This window comes from Panthera pardus, unplaced genomic scaffold, assembly GCF_024362965.1.
Source record: "Panthera pardus isolate Hobbes unplaced genomic scaffold, ASM2436296v1 HiC_scaffold_10, whole genome shotgun sequence".
NCBI classification, from domain to species: domain Eukaryota; kingdom Metazoa; phylum Chordata; class Mammalia; order Carnivora; family Felidae; genus Panthera; species Panthera pardus.
In genome coordinates this window covers 29,778,624-29,792,730 of record NW_026526655.1, presented here as the reverse complement: position 1 = coordinate 29,792,730, position 14,107 = coordinate 29,778,624, and positions in this window count along the sequence as shown.

Here is a 14,107-nt window from a genome sequence, read left to right as displayed (position 1 = left end):
CTTTGAGCTGAAACCCCTACTTCTACATCAGATCACCCTGTCCTGTTTCTAGCAAGAATGGTGGCTAGCTAGCAACTATTGGTCGCTTTAACCAGAATCCCCTTGTTTTCCTCTTAAGCACTTTTCCATCACTGCCAGGGCTCTGCTCTGTAGGCATATTTCCCCCTTGCTGCACTGTGTTTGGAGGGAAGGGCGGTCTCCCCCCGCCACCAAGTGAGGTCCCAGGCGGAGGGTCCCTGTATCTATTGCTATGATCCCAGCAATGTCCATCTCACGATCCTAGCAAGGGTCACGGAGTATTCTGCCTCCGCGGTGGCTCCTGGTAGGTCACACCGTGCAGCCTGATGGCACCACGACTGTGCTCCTCAGCCCCAGAGGCGCTCCTAGGCGGCACCTGGCGCCATAGCACACGGCGTATTTGGGCCTCAGCTGGGTCCCGTGCGGGGCTGTGCGGGTTTGCCCTCCTCACAGCACTCTTGGGGGAAGCTTGGGAGGACTCCCCTTTTGGAGCTCCTCCCAGTTTAGTCTGGAGGATCTTAGCCACCCCGATCAAAGGCGACACCGCGCGGCAGCCATCAAGTGCAAGTGCGCCACCAGCAGCGTTTCCCTCCAGGCCATGGCCACCACCCTGGGGTCGCGTTGGTGAGCAGGACCAGTCCCAGGCTGTGCGTCCTGGGCTGCGTGGGGTGGTCCTCGATGCCGGCAGCCCATGGGCCTGCATATGTGGCCTGCGGACTGTTCTGAGCAGAAACGGTGGGATACCGACAGGGAAATGATGGCCCTGAAGAAAGAAGCTCATATTTGCTCCTTCTTCCCCAAACAGGAGCCGCGGCAGGGCCGGCGGGGCCGGGAGGGAAGCAGCCTGGGGTCAGCAGGCAGAGGGCAGAGGGCAGAGGGCACTGCGGGTGCAGCCAGTACGGGGGATTTCTGGAGAAGCAGCGGGCAAAGCGACGTAAAGGAGAGGCACACGCTTAGGCTTTAACTGCTTCTGCCAGGCTCTTTCCTTCGCTGGCAGGTAATTGTGGTAGTCGTCTCTTCTGGTGCTTTGCGTTTCCATGGTAGGCGTCGAAACGTCTCCTCTTTCGTTTAGATTTTATTAATTGGGGTCCTCCCTCCTTTGTCTTGGTTAGTTTAACTAAAACTTGTCAATTTTGTTTATCTTTTTAAATAGGGAAACCTTGGGGCACCTGGGTGACTCAGTCACTTGAACATCCAACTTTGGCTCAGGTCATGGGCTTGCCCTTAATGAGTTCAATCCCCACATCAGGCTCGCAGCTGTCAGCCTGTCAGCTCAGGACCTGCTTCAGATTTTCTGTCTTCCTCTCTCTGCCCCACTTGCACTCTGTCAAAAATAAATAAACATTAAAAAAAGGGGGGGGCATCTGGGGGGCTCAGTTGGTTAAGCATCTGACTTCGGCTCAGGTCATGATCTCGCGGTCCGCGGGTTTGAGACCCATGTTGGGCTCTGTGCTGGCAACTCAGAGCCTGGAGCCCCCTTCAGATTCTGTGTCACCCTCTCTGCCCCCTCCCCATCACACACTCTCTCTCTCAAAATAAATAAACATTTAAAATTTTTGAAAAAAAAAAGGAACTCTTATTTCGTTGATCTTCCTATTGTTCTTCTATCTATGGTTCCTGATTTCTGCTCCATCCACATTGTTTCCTTCCTATTGCTGATTTTTTTGCACTATTTGTCCCTGAGGTTACAGGTAGGTTGTTAGTTGAGATATTTCTGTGTTGTTAATATAGTACTTTTAGGTACAAACGACTTCTGAGAACTGCTTTGCTGCATCTCATGAACTTTGTTATGATGTATTTTCATTTCTGATTGTGTCAAGATAATTTGTCTTCTCTTTGGTTTACTTGTGATACCCGTTGGTTGTTCTGGAGTTGAGGTACGATTTCTAGAGGTTTGTCAACTTTTCTGTTTTTCTCCTGGTAATGATTACTGTCTTCATACCGCTGTGGCCTGAAAAGAACGCAATATGATTCCAGATTGACATCTAGCCCATTGCGCACCCGTGCAGGCGCTCAGTGTGGGGAGGTAGGAGACACTCTATTGTGGCATCTTGGGGTGTGGCTCCCTGTATGACCATGAGGATCTCTCAGTCAGTCTTCAATCTTAGGATCTTAGGATATTGTGCTACTTGGAAATTGCTGCTTCCCCTAGACAGTGAGCCATAGCTGAGAGCCCAAGAGACACAGTCTATGAAACACTTCTCCCCCACCTGGGTCAATTTTACTTTTTCTTAAGGATTTTTTGTGAAAAATACTTAATTTTTGTTAACTATCATCTTAACCATTTTGAAGTGTACGTATAGTATTAAATATGTTCATTTTGTGTTGAAAACTTCCGTAAATATTTTTTACCTTGCACATCTGAAACCCTATATTCAATACAATAATATCTCCTCTCTTCTTCGAAGCCTTTGGTCACTGCCAATTACCATCATTTCCAGGAGTTTTGTCTACTTTAGATACTTCAAACGAATGGCATCATACAATACAGACCACGTTTTCTTTTTTGACACTGGCTTATATCTCTTAGCATGATGTCCGTGAGGTTCATTCATGCAGTTGTACTGGTCAAGGTTTTTGTTTCTTTTTTTTTTTAAGTTATTTATTTATGTATTTTTGAGAGAGAGAAAAAGCACACATGCATACAAGTGGGGTAGGGGCTGAGATAGAGAGAGAGGGAGAGAGAATCCCAAGCAGGTTCTTCATTGTGAGTGCAGGGCCCAATGCAAGGCTTGAACTCATGAACTCATGAACTCATGATCATGAGATCATGATCTGAGACGAAATCACACGCTTGACCAATCGAGCCTCCAAGTTGCCCCCCGCTTTTTAAAAATGTTTATTTTTGAGAGAGAGACAGACACAGAGACAGAGACAGAGACAGAGAACACACACAAGAAAGGAGCAGAGAGAGGGGAACAGAGGATCTGAAGTGGGTGCTGCACTGACAGCACAGAGCCTGATGTGGGGCTCGAACTCACGAATCAGAAGATCATGAGGTGAGCCAAGGTTGGAGACTCAACCCATCGAGCCACCCAGGTGCCTCTCATTTCTTTTTTTTTAAGTAGGCTTCATGCCCAGCACAGAACCCAATGCTGAACTTGAACTCAGGACCCCGAGGTCATGACCTAAGCTGATGTCAAGAGTTGAACACTTAGCGGACTAAGCCACCCAGGCGACCCTACTGTAACAGTTTTCTAATAGTTACAAAGTGGCACACACACACAGTGGCTTAAACGCAACCCATTTATTTGTACAAGTTCTGTAGTCAGAAGTGCCCGGGGTCGATTTGGAGATGAGCCCGTGTCCTCCCCAGTTGCAGGTCACAATGGCAGAGGTCGCCCTGTGTATTGCGAAGGAACGGAATAAGGCTTTTCTGACCATCTGAACGCGTGTCATTACGTATTTTTTTCATTACTGAGGTCTGTGCAGAACAGGTGCCTCTGGAACGCACTGCTGCTCTGTACCTCTGCCCCTGCCCCGCGTCACGTGCAGCGCCTTACCTGGCTCCGTCCCTCAGCACTGCACTGCGTCCTACTCAGCGCCACCCCGCGGTTCGGGAGGTGGTACCATACGCGGGATGGTTCTCCCTAGCGTCGAGCGGCCCGGGACCAGGGTAGGCTTTGGTAACAAAGATTCTTTCCCGAACTACATTCAGCTTCCTCAAGCTTCTCCTGGGTCAGCTGTGCACCTCTTGGTAAAATCCGAGCATGAGCAAATCCTGCTAAGAAATTTTCACTGAAATATCCGCATCTGAGCACCCTGGGTTTGCGATCAGGATCGTGACGCTTCCCCATCTCCCGGGTGATATTTGGTCACCCCCTTCTGTCTTCAGCAAGCCTCCTGTTAGATGGGATTAGCCAGAACCCCCCTTTCCTCTGATGTTCCTCGTAGTAATTTCCATGCGGTGTCCCACGGGCTCCTTGTCTCCAAATGTCCATCTGCTCATGCTGTATTTGTTGTTGGTCCCGGTCTGTCCTGCACTGTAAGTTCCCAGTTGGAGGGGTCCTTATAACTAATGCTAAGTCCTGATTAGTTTGCATTCCTGTCCTAGCGAGGGTCTTTAAATACTCCTTTCCCTTAACGGGGCTATTGTGATGCACTACATCCCGCTGCCTTAGGCGACAACACACCTCAGCAACTGTGCTGAGTCCGTGAGCGAGCAGCTTCGGATGCCGTGCGGCACCCGCGCCCCTCGGTGGTTCCGTAGGCGGCATCGTACCTCGGTACCGTATGTTAGTACCGTCCCTGGTGCCGGACTGCCGCTGTACCTGGGCACTTCCAGGCCTTTCCAGGCACTGCGTGGTGACGTGGATTCTTTGTTTCACCACCCAGGTCAGGCACATGACCTTTCTCTTAGACTTTCTGTGCACTTCCTTGTCAAATGGAGTTGTCACCTGAGTGTGGGTAAACATTTGTTTTCCGTAAAGTGGATCCGTGTGTGACCTTCTACCACCGCTCTGCATGTGGTACCAACTCCTGCCTTGTATGCGGCAATGAGGGGGACCATGCGCCCCTCTTTAGGTAGTGTCCTTCCTGGGGAGCAACACTTAGCGCCTCGGTGCTCTGTACTGCACACCATACTCGGCCTCTTCTGTGACAACGTTTTTTTCGTTTGCCCTACCTTGGACAAGTTTCTGGACCTTTTTTTCTAGGCTCATTTCTGCATGTCCTTGTAAAATCCACTTTTTGCAAGAACCCTGCTACGTTCAGCTTTGACCAGAGTGCCCACCTTCCACATCTGATCACCCTGTCCTGTTTGTAGCTAGAATGCTGTTCGGTTTCTTTACCAGAATCCCCTTGGTTTCCTCTTAGCACTTTTCCATCACTGCCCGGGCTCTGCTCTGTAGCCATATTTCCCCCTTGTCACGCTATGTTTGCAGGGAAGGGCGGTATCCTCCCCCCACCCCCAAGTGAGGTCCCAGGTGGGGGGTCCCTGTATCTATTGCTATGATCCGAGCGATGTCCGTGTCACCATCTTAACAAACGTCACGGAATATTCTGTCTCTGTGGTGGCTCCTGGTTGGCGACACTGTACAGCCTCATGGCACCAAGACCCTGCTCCTCAGCCCCAGAGGCTCTCCTAGCCGGCACCTGGCGCCAACACACACGACGTGTTTGGGCCTCGTCTGGGTCCCATGAGGGGCTGTGCGGGGCTGGCCCTCTTCGCGGCACTCCTGGGGGCAGCTTGGGAGGACTCCCCTTTTGGAGCTCCCCCCAGTTTAGTCTGGAGGATCTTAGCCACCCCGATCAAAGGCGACACCGCGCGGCAGCCGTCAAGTGCAAGTGCGCCGCCAGCAGCGTTTCCCTTCCGGCCGTTGCCGCCGCCGTGGGGTCGCGTTGGTGAGCAGGACCAGTCCCAGGCTGTGCGTCCTGGGCTGCGTGGGGTGATCCTCGATGCTGCCAGCCCGTGGGCCTTCATACATGGCCTGCGGACTGTTCTGAGCAGAAACAGTGAGATACAGACAGGGAAATGATGGCCCTGAAGGAAGAAGCTCGTATTTGCTCCTAGTCCCCCAAACGGGAGCCGCGGCAGTGCCGGTAGGCCACGAGGATACGTCTGTCATTGGAGTTTTATTGTCTCCTCTTTCATTTTTGATTTTATTAGTTGGAATCCTCCCTCTTTCTTCCTGGTATTTGAACTAAAACTCGTCAATTTTGTTTATTTAAAAAAAGGGACTCTTCTTTCGTTGATCTTTCTAATGTCCTTCTCCCTAATGTCCTTGATTTCTGCTGCATCCGTATTATTTCCTTTCTACTTCTACGTTTTTAAAAAAATTAAAATATTTTTATTTTGGAGAGGGTGCACGTGGAGGGGAGTGGGCAGAGGGGGGAGAGAATCCCAGGCAGCCTCCTCACTTGGCATGGAACCCAACATGGGGCTGGATCCCACAACTGCGGGATCAAGATCTGAGTCAAGTTGGGCGCCCAACTGAATGACCCACCCAGGCGTTCCTCCTACTGCTAATTTTTAAAAAATATTTTGATGGGGCGCCTGGGTGGCTCAGAAGGTTGAGCGTCTGACTTCAGCTCAGGTCATGATCTCACGGGTTCATGGCTCAACCCCGCTTGTGCTCTGCGCTGACAGCTTGCTCGGAGCCTGGAGCCTGCTTTGGATTCTGTGTCTCCTCTCTCTGTCCCTCCCCTGGTAATGCAGTGTCTCACTCTGTCCTCAAAAATAAATAGGGGCGCCTGGGTGGCTCAGTCGGTTAAGCGTCTGACTTCGGCTCAGGTCATGATCTCGCGGTCCGTGAGTTCGAGCCCCGCATCGGGCTCTGTGCTGACAGCTCAGAGCCTGGAGCCTGTTTCAGATTCTGTGTCTCCCTCTCTCTCTGGCCCTCCCCCGTTCATGCTTTGTCTCTCTCTGTCTCAAAAATAAATAAAACGTTAAAAAAAATTTTAAAAAAATAAATAAATGTAAAAAAATTATTTTAAATATTTTTATTTAGTAGGCATTCTTGCCATTCTTCCCTGATGTTAACATTATATTGTTAATGAGATCTTTCTCTATTCTTAACGTAGTGTTTTTAGTACACATGTCCTCTGAAAACTGATTTTACCTCATCTCTTAAACATTGTTATGTATCGTTTTCCTTATTTTTGTTCTCCCTTTGATTGACTTCTGTGACCAGTTGATTGTCTCGCGTTGTTGTTCAATATCCATACGTTTGTGAGTTTTCCACTTTTTCTCCTGCCTGCAGTTTCTGTGTTTACAGCCCTGTGGCTAGGAAAGAACTTGATAGGATTCCAACCTTGACACATAACCTACCAGGCACCCCTGGGGCACTCTGCGTGGAGTGGCTCTTGGAGAGCCTTGGGGTGTGGCTCTGAAAGCTGCACTCACTATGACACCTCAGGGAGTACGGAGTTTAGACTGGGAAAATTGGCAGTATGGGCCGAAAACAACAGAATGAAGTAGCCATCAAGCAACAAGCATGCCAACAAGCTGCAGTGCCCCTTAGGAGGCGGCTGTGGTGCTGGGTCCCATTGATGAGCCCAAGCAGCCCAAAGGTGTGTCATCCTCTTCTGGTGAATCAACCCCGCTGGCTGCACTGATCATTCTAATAATATATCCTGGACTCGTTTTTGCAGATACGAACACACAGAGACACAAAAATGATTTGTTATAAGAGAAAAAAAATTTTTTTGACACTCAAGGATTCTTAGAATCATTTGACAGGGGTGAGGAGAAGAGCCCCTGGGGCGGCATTCTGCGTGATCAGCAGGTGCCATTGTGCGGGGGGGAGGGAAGATGGGAAGACACTGTGGGTGAGAGTCTTATTGGAAATTGCCTCAGGCAGAAATGGGGTAAGCAAAGAGATGCATGGATGGCTCCACGGGTAGAGCACACGACTTGTGATATGGGGGCCCTGAGTTCATGCTCCACGTTAGGGTAGATACTAGTTTGAAAAGGAAGAAAATTGGGTAAGCAAGGGGTACAAATTATAATTGGAGACCTTGAACCGCACGGACCCTGGGTAGCATAGCGCGGTGGTCCCCAACTCTGTCATATCTGGTCTCATGAATCTTAGGATAGTGACCTATTTGCATAATTGTTGCTTCTCCCACACCGTGAGCCATGGCTCAGAGGTCAAGATACAGACCCTTTAAGTTACCTCTCCCCCGACCTGGATCATTTAAGCCACTGAGGATTTTTTGTATGTAAAAAAATATTTCTCTAATGGTTATCATAGGCTATTATGTTCGTTTTGTTTTGAACATTTCCTTAAATCCCCTTTTTCCTTTATTTATTTATTTATTATTTATTTATTATTTATTTATTATTTATTTATTTATTTATTTATTTATTTATTTATTTATTTTTGAGAGACAGAGCATGAGCAGGGGAGGAGCAGTGGGAGACACAGAATCCATAGCAGGCTCCAGGCTCTGAGCTGTCAGCACAGAGCCTGACAGGGGGCTGGAACTCATCGACCATGAGATCGTGACCGGAGCCAAAGTCGGAAGCTTCACCAACTGAACCACCCAGACGCCCCTCCTTAAATCTTTTTTATCTTGGAGTTTTGAAGCTCTATAACTGATATGCTGATATTGCCTCTCTGCTTCCTTTTGATGTTGATAACTGCCATTCTACTTTTGTTATTATGTATTTTAAATACTTTAGATTCCTCAAATGGGTGGGGTCATACAGTATTTGTTTTTTTTTTTTTAATGTGTATTTATTTTTGAGAGGGAGATAGAGAGCCCACAAGTAAGGGAGGGGCAGAGAGAGGAGGACATACGATCTAAAGCAGGCTCTTTGCTGAGAGCAGAGAGCCCCACTCGGGTCTTGAACCCACGACCTGTGAGATCATGATCTGAGCAGAAGTTGGATGCTTAACCGACTGAGCCACCCAGGTGCCCCTAGTACTTTTTTTTTTTTTTTTTTTTTGATGTCGGTTTATTTCTCTTAGCATGATATCCTTGAGGTCCGTTCATGTAGTCGCATGTGCAGGATTTATTATTTTCTTAAAGCTGCATAGTATTCAATTGTATGTATACACCCCACTTCTTCTGTCTATTCACTAGCGATGGGCATGTGGATTGGTTCTACCACTTGGCATCAGTGAATAATGCTGTGAAAAGACAGGGCATGCAAACATCTCTTTGAGATTCTGCTTTGAGTAGTTTTGTATGAATACCACAGATGGTATTCCTGGATCATGTGGTGTTCTCTCTTTGTATATTTTTGAGTAATTCCCTACTGTTTTCCATTTACATGGATAAAGTATTTAGGTGAACTATTTACTTTCACATCAAGGCCTCTTATGATCCAACTTCTTCATCTCCTCTCCCCACCTCCACACAACAATTGTCATTTGTTGTTCCTTTTGTAATGGCCATCTGATACATGCAAGATGTATCATTGTGGTTGTGATATGCATTTCGCTGATGAGTAGTGATGTGGAATATTTTTTTCGTATACTTCTTAGTTATGCTTATACCTTTTTCTTGAGAACTATCTATTGAATCCTGTGCCCATAGCTTAATTGTGATATTTGTTTTATTCTTGTTGAGTTGTAGAAGTTCCGGGAAACTGCTGGATAGAAATTCCCTAATCAGGGGCACCTGGGTGACTCAGTCGGTTAAGCGTCCAACTTTGGCTCCGGTCATGATCTCCCTTTTCCAGAGTTCCGGCACCATGTCAGGCTCTGTGCTGACAGTTCAGAGCCTGGAGCCTGCTTTGGATTCTGTGTCTTCCTCTCTAAATGCCCCTCCCCCTGCTTGCTCTCTCTCTCTCTCTCTCTCTCTCTCTCTCAAAAATAAATAAACTTCGCAAAAATTTTTTAAAAAGAAAGAAGTTCCCTAATCAGTGTATGATTTGCAATTATTTTGTCTCTTTCTGTGAGTTACCTTTTACTCTGCGGATTTCTGCATTGAGGTGTAGACATTTTAAAGTTTGATGTAGAGCCATAGGTCAATTTTTCAAATTTTTATGAGAACCATGTATTTCTGTATTTTTCTGCAATAAATATAAGAATTGATTTCCCACTGGTTACTGTATTAGTTTTCTGTTGCTATGTATCAAGTTGCCACAATCTGAGCGGTTAAAGGAACTCGTTCATAGTCACAGTTCTGTAGTCACAGCTGCTGGAGGGTGTACATGGCGTTGGGGAAGGTCTCTCCCCTAGTCATGAATCACAGGGGCAGAAGTCCCTATATCTATGGCTAAGGTACTGAATAATGCCTTCTTTACCTGAATAATGCCTGAATAATTACCATCTTTACAACTGTCATTACTTTTTTTTTCTTTGTGTTCTGTGCCTGACATTATACACTGTACCCCACTGCTGCTCTGACCCTTGGCTCCTGACCCACATCATGTGCGGCACCTTCCTGGCTCCGTCCCTCAGCACTGCGCTGCGTCCTACCCAGCACACACCCCAGTTCCGTAGGTGGTACCATATGCGGGATGGTTCTCCCTCCCTTCCCACAGCCCTGTACCCAGATACTATTCAGTAACAAAGGTTTTTTGCCTCACTGTACTATATTCAGGTTCCTAAAACTTCCGCTAGGGCCATCTGTGCACTTTGTAAAATCCGAGTATGAGCAAATCCTGTTAAGTTATTTTCACTGAAACGTCCATATGGAAGCACCCTGGCTTTGAGATCAGGATCGTCACTCGTCACGCTTCCCCATCTCCCAGGTGATATTTGGTCACCCCCTTTTGTCTTCAGCAAGACTCCTGTAGGTGGGTGTAGCCAGAACCCCCTTTTACCCTGATGTTGCTCAGAGTAATTTCCATGCGCTGTCCCACAGACTCCTTGTCTCCAAATACCTACCTGCTCAAGTTGTATTTGAAGTTGGCCCCAGTCTGTCTGTGAAGCCCCAGTTGGAAGGGTCCTTATAACGAATGGTAAGTCCTGAATAAAGTTTGCATTCCCATCTTAACAAGGGTCGTTGAATACCTTTTGCCTTAAGCAGGACTCTTGAGATGCGCTGAATCCCAGCACCATGGGTGACCTCCCGTCTCAGCAACTGCTGACTCCGTGAGCAGCAGACGATACCGCAAGGCACCTGTGCCCCTTGGTGGATCCTTAGGCGGCGTTGTATCTTGGTACCGTGCCTCAGTACCGTACCTCGGTACCGTACCGCAACTGCATTCGGCATTTCCAGGCCTTTCTAGGCGCTGATAGGTAAGGAGGATTCCTTGTTTCGCCACCTAGGTCAGGCACATGAACTTTCTCTTGGACTCTCTGTGCACTTCCGTGTCAAATAGAGTACATCTCTCAGGATGCTAAGTCTGTTTCCCCAGAATCTCCACCGTCCACTTCTGATCACATGGATGGATATCCATTGGGGTCACCATCCTTACCATCTTCCATTCAGGTCTGATCACCTTGCCCTGGCTTTAGCAAGAATCCTCAGAGCTGGATTATGCAGAACCTTCTGTATTCTTGACCTCTACTCTTAGGAGTTTTTGATCAATGCACTGTCCTCCATCCTGCTCCTTGGCTACAATTGCACACGTGGTGTTGCCATACTCAGAGTTGAGGCCTGTCCACCCCCCACCCCCGTGTAAAGCCCAATTGCAGAAGTCCCTGTACCTGAAGACCACATTACAATCCCTAAGAAGTGTCATTAGTGTACTTGCCCTGTAACAGTGGCACTCTGTGGGAAACCACACCGCGGCATCACCCTACTGGGGCACCACTGGCGATTCTACCAATACCGCTGTACTGTATCCCCGTGGGACATGCAGTATTTGTCTTTCTTGTGCCTGGGGTACTGTGCTGAGCAAAATGTCCTCTATGTGCGCTCACCCTGTAGCACGGGAAAAGGCTTCCCCACCCACAGCAAGGCTGCCTAGTATTCCAGTGTATGCATATACCCTATTTTCTCTCTCCATTCATCTAGCGACTGACATTTGGGATAGATCCATCTCTAGGCGATTGTGAACAATGTTGCGATAAACATGGGGGTCCACATACTTTTAGTAGTTCTGGATAATACCACAAGTGGGATTCCTAGATCATGTGATGCTCCCTCTTTTCATAATTTTGAGTAGTGTCTATATTGTTTTTTATCAGGGGTGCATAATTATCATTCACACCAACAGCTCTCTAAGGTTCCTAGCTCTCAATTCCCTCCCATCCCAGCAATTATCATTTTTTGTTCTTTTGATAGTGGCCATGCTGATACATGAGATAATATATCATTGTGGTTATCCTTTTTGTTTTTAATGTTTATTAATTTCTGAGAGAGAGAGAGAGCGCATGAGTAGGGTAGGGGCAGACAGAGAGGAGGACAGAGGATCCAAAGCAGGCTCCATGTTGATCTCAAGGAGACTGACATGGGGCCTGAACTCATGAAACATGAGATCATGACCTGAGCCAAAATCGGGTGCTCAACAGACTGAGCCACCCAGGATGCCCTCATTGTGGTTTTGATATGCATTTCTCTGATTAGGGATGTTGGGCGTTTTTTCATATGCTTCTGGCAATTGGTAAACTATCTTCGGAGAAATGTCTATTGAATCCAGTGGCCATATTTTAATGGGGCTATTTGTTTTGACCTTTTTGAGTTGTAGAAGTCCCTGAAATATGCTGGACAGGAATCTTCCTATCAGATGTATGATTTGTAATTATGTTCTCCTTTCTGACCACTCCAACATTTTAAAAGTAATCTCTGCATCCAACATGGGGCTTGAACACTTGACCACAAGATCAAGATTCACATCTTCCACTGACTGAGGCAGCCAGATACCCTCTCTGCTTTCTGTCATTTGCCTTTTATTTGGGTGATTCTTGCATTGAAGTGCAAAAGTATTAAAGATTGATACAGTCACATAGGTCAAATTTTTCAAACTTTATAAGGATAATATTTGTGTATTGCTTGTGTAATAAAGATAATAATAGATTTTGCATTAATTGTTGTAATTTTTTTATTGCTGTGTAAAAAATTGTCACAAGCACAGTGGCTAAACTAAACTCATTAAATAGTCCAAGTTCGGTAGTAAGGATTGCTGAGGGTGTATTTGGAGCTGAGCCAGTCTCTCCTGCATCATGAACCCTGATGGCAGATGTCCCTATACCTATCGTTGAGGTCCTTAATAAAGCCTATCTCACCATCTGAATGAGTGTAGGTGAACATTTGTCTTCCATAAGGTGGATCTGTGTGTGTCACACTGAACCACCTCTCTACACGTGGTACCAACCTCTACATTGTATGCAGGAGTAGGGGGGACCATGCACCCCACTTTAGGTGGTGTCCTCCTTGGGGAACAATGCCTAGCACCTCAATGCTTTGTACTGCGTGCCGTACCTTGGCCTCCTCTGTGACAACGTTTTTTTCATTTGCTGTATATTAGACAGCTTCTGGAACTTTCTCCTAGGCTCATTTGTGCAGGTCCTAGTAAAATTAACTTTTAACATGAACCCTGCTAGGAAAGCTTTGAGCCGAACCCCTGCTTTCCAAATCTGATCACCATGTCCTGTGTTTGGCAAGAAACCTGCTTTGTTGCTTTAGCCCTTAGTTTCTTCTTAGTAAATACCTCTTAGTAATTTTCCATCACTACCTGGGCACTTTGTGCCACGACACCCGGCATGTTTGGGCCCTGATGGGTCCCGAGCGGGGCTGTGCAAGGCCAGGGCTCTTCACAGCCCTCCTGGGGGCATCTTGGGAGGACTCCCCTTTTGGAGCTCCCCCCAGTTTAGTCTGGGGGATCAAGGCCACCCCGATCAAAGGCGACACCGCGCGGCAGCCATTAAGTGCAAGTGCGCCACCAGCAGCGTTTCCCTCCAGGCTGTGGCCGCCACCGTGGGGTCGCGTTGGTGAGCAGGACCAGTCCCAGGCTGCGTGTCCTGGGCTGTGTGGGGTGATCCTCGATGCCGCCAGCCCGTGGGCCTCCATACGTGGCCTGCGGACTGTTCTGAGCGGAAACAGTGGGATACCGACAGGGAAATGATGGCCCTGAAGGAAGAAGCTTGTATTTGCTCCTTCTCCCCCAAACAGGAGCCGCGGCAGTGCCGGCGGGGCCGGGAGGGAAGCAGCCTGGGGTCAGCAGGCAGAGGGCAGAGGGCAGAGGGCACTGCGGGTGCAGCCAGTACGGGGGATTTCTGGAGAAGCAGCGGGCAAAGCGACGTAAAGGAGAGGCACACGCTTAGGCTTTAACTGCTTCTGCCAGGCTCTTTCCTTCCCTGGCAGGTAATTGTGGTAGTCGTCTCTTCTGGTGCTTTGCGTTTCCATGGTAGGCGTCGAAACGTCTCCTCTTTCGTTTAGATTTTATTAATTGGGGTCCTCCCTCCTTTGTCTTGGTTAGTTTAACTAAAACTTGTCAATTTTGTTTATCTTTTTAAATAGGGAAACCTTGGGGCACCTGGGTGACTCAGTCACTTGAACATCCAACTTTGGCTCAGGTCATGGGCTTGCCCTTAATGAGTTCGATCCCCACATCAGGCTCGCAGCTGTCAGCCTGTCAGCTCAGGACCTGCTTCAGATTTTCTGTCTTCCTCTCTCTGCCCCACTTGCACTCTGTCAAAAATAAATAAACATTAAAAAAAGGGGGGGCATCTGGGGGGCTCAGTTGGTTAAGCATCTGACTTCGGCTCAGGTCATGATCTCGCGGTCCGAGGGTTTGAGACCCATG